Source organism: Antechinus flavipes, chromosome 5 (genome assembly GCF_016432865.1).
Source record: "Antechinus flavipes isolate AdamAnt ecotype Samford, QLD, Australia chromosome 5, AdamAnt_v2, whole genome shotgun sequence".
Taxonomy (NCBI): domain Eukaryota; kingdom Metazoa; phylum Chordata; class Mammalia; order Dasyuromorphia; family Dasyuridae; genus Antechinus; species Antechinus flavipes.
In genome coordinates, this window is record NC_067402.1 from 113,936,440 (window position 1) to 113,938,576 (window position 2,137).

General features: G+C 35.4%; 1 non-coding gene across 1 annotated transcript; it reads right to left on the minus strand.

The window, feature by feature from the left end:
- Positions 1 to 427: 427 nt before the first annotated feature.
- Positions 428 to 535, minus strand: LOC127539544 (U6 spliceosomal RNA). Its single transcript, XR_007947972.1, has one exon. It is a non-coding gene; the product is annotated as a U6 spliceosomal RNA (small nuclear RNA).
- Between the last annotated feature and the right edge of the window lie 1,602 nt (positions 536 to 2,137).

Below are 2,137 nucleotides of genomic sequence, written 5' to 3' on the forward strand. Positions count from 1 at the left end.
CAAATCCAATCCACTTGCTTGGCATGGCATCGCCTCCCTGATGTCAATGATCCTCTTAGAGAACGAAGGACAAATAACCTAGGACAGCTATTTATTTCCTCTACTACAGAAGAAATATTTAAAACATGAAACTATAGCTCATCTCCATCATTGTAATCTCCCTGAAAGATAAAGTCGGAGGTCTGCTGAAAAGACATTTCACTTCTGTACTATCTAAACTACTATTGTACTATCAATCATGGCTCTCCAACCCTTCAGCTTCAGAATGATCCTGTCTGGGGCCATTTCTGCCCACAAGTGGTATTGGAACAAGAAGCACCTATTGCTAGATAACTACACCAATTCATGAATTTCCAACCTTTCAATCCCTCAGGTAGCTGCTGGAAACATCCATTTCTCAGAAATTCTAATTGGTTATAACAGATGCATCTTTAGAGAAATACTTTGTAAATTTGTGTGTCATCTTTGCACAGGGGCCATGCTAATCTTCTCTGTATCGTTCCAATTTTAGTATATATGCTGCCAAAGTGAGCGCCATCTTTAGCGAAATAACACAAAGGAGAATGATCCATCAGGAATTTGAAGTCCAGTCTTTTTTCTCCTTCTACGATTGACTACATACAAGTATAGAAGTTGAGAAAGCTGTACCTGATTGACTTAGTGTCCTGCCATACTCTATGGGTTTATTAGTTTTGCCTATAATAATAATGAACATTTAATATCAAATAATGGACCAGTTTGTGCTCAGGAAAAAAAAAAAAGATTGATGGCCGCATATATAGTAATTATGTGATGGTAGTTCTCATGTTAGGAAATAATGATAGGTTACTAAATCTCATAGGTTATTAAATCTGATCTCAGAATGTGGCTTGTAGAAACTGATAGAACACCACTCTGCTCTTGGGATCTTTATTTTTTATTGGTACAGATTGGTATTATGGGACAATTTTTATGTGTCTGTAATGAGGAAGGCTCTCAATTGAAGATATTTCATCAGTGATCAATACACATTTATTTATATATACATGTGTAGATATATACACACACACATCTCCATACATACACACACATATCTTTCCTATTCCTGATGAGCCTTTTTGTTATTTCTGTTCCATAACTTGCCTTGCTATTACTTAACCTTCCCCCACCCATATCAGATCCCTCCTTTTTCTTCTTCCCTCACCCTTTGCTTCCCTGTCCACTTTCCATCCTTATTTCTTTATAGTTCCCTTTCTACTCTTATTTCTTTTTAGATTTTGGAGGGTGCTATATCCTTTATAGCATACATGTAGTGTTGCTATTGAATCCATTCCTAATGTGAGTACATTTTCAGAACTACAAGCCTCCTCTAATGTGTCTATTCTTCCTTTGTCCCTTATGTGTATGTCCTGATTACTATTTTTACATTAACTCTGTCCCAATATTTCTTTTGAACTATTGTATTGTCAATGTAAATTTTAAACATATATTATAAATTTCCCATGTAAAAAAACATAAATAATTTATCCATTTTGAGTTTCTTGAAATTGCTTTTGCATATAGGCTCTTATGTGTTAAATTTTCTATTAAGTTGGGGTTTGGTTGATAGAAAGTCCTGAAAATCTTCAAGTTCATGAAATGTCTACTATGTGCTAGTCATTATGCCAATGAATTACAACTAAAACCATTCAGTTATCATAAAAAGAAAAAAAGGTGGGGTAGCCAGATGGCATAGTGGAGAGATTGGATAAAATTCAAAATTCAAAAAGGCAAATGATGACAGTACAAATAACCAAGAATAATTTATCTTTCGAGATTAAGTATAATCCTACAGAGGAAAAAAATGGATCTTTAATGAAACAGAGGACTTCGATGCATTTATGCTAAAAAGCCCAGAGCTGAGTAGAAACTTTGAAATGCAAACACAGGAGTCAAGAAGGTACTCAGAGGTTCCATACTACTAAAACTGGAGCTTCCAAAGTACTATCAGTTTCTCTTTAATAGTCCCAAAAGAGATACAGTTAACTCAAACCAAAGGCACTCATTGAGAATGCATGAGAACAAAAATAATAGGATATTTCCCTTGTAAATGTGGTCTCTCCCAGAAATACCCACACGGTCAGTGGGAAGAGTGGGTGAACGCATGGAATTCTACAAG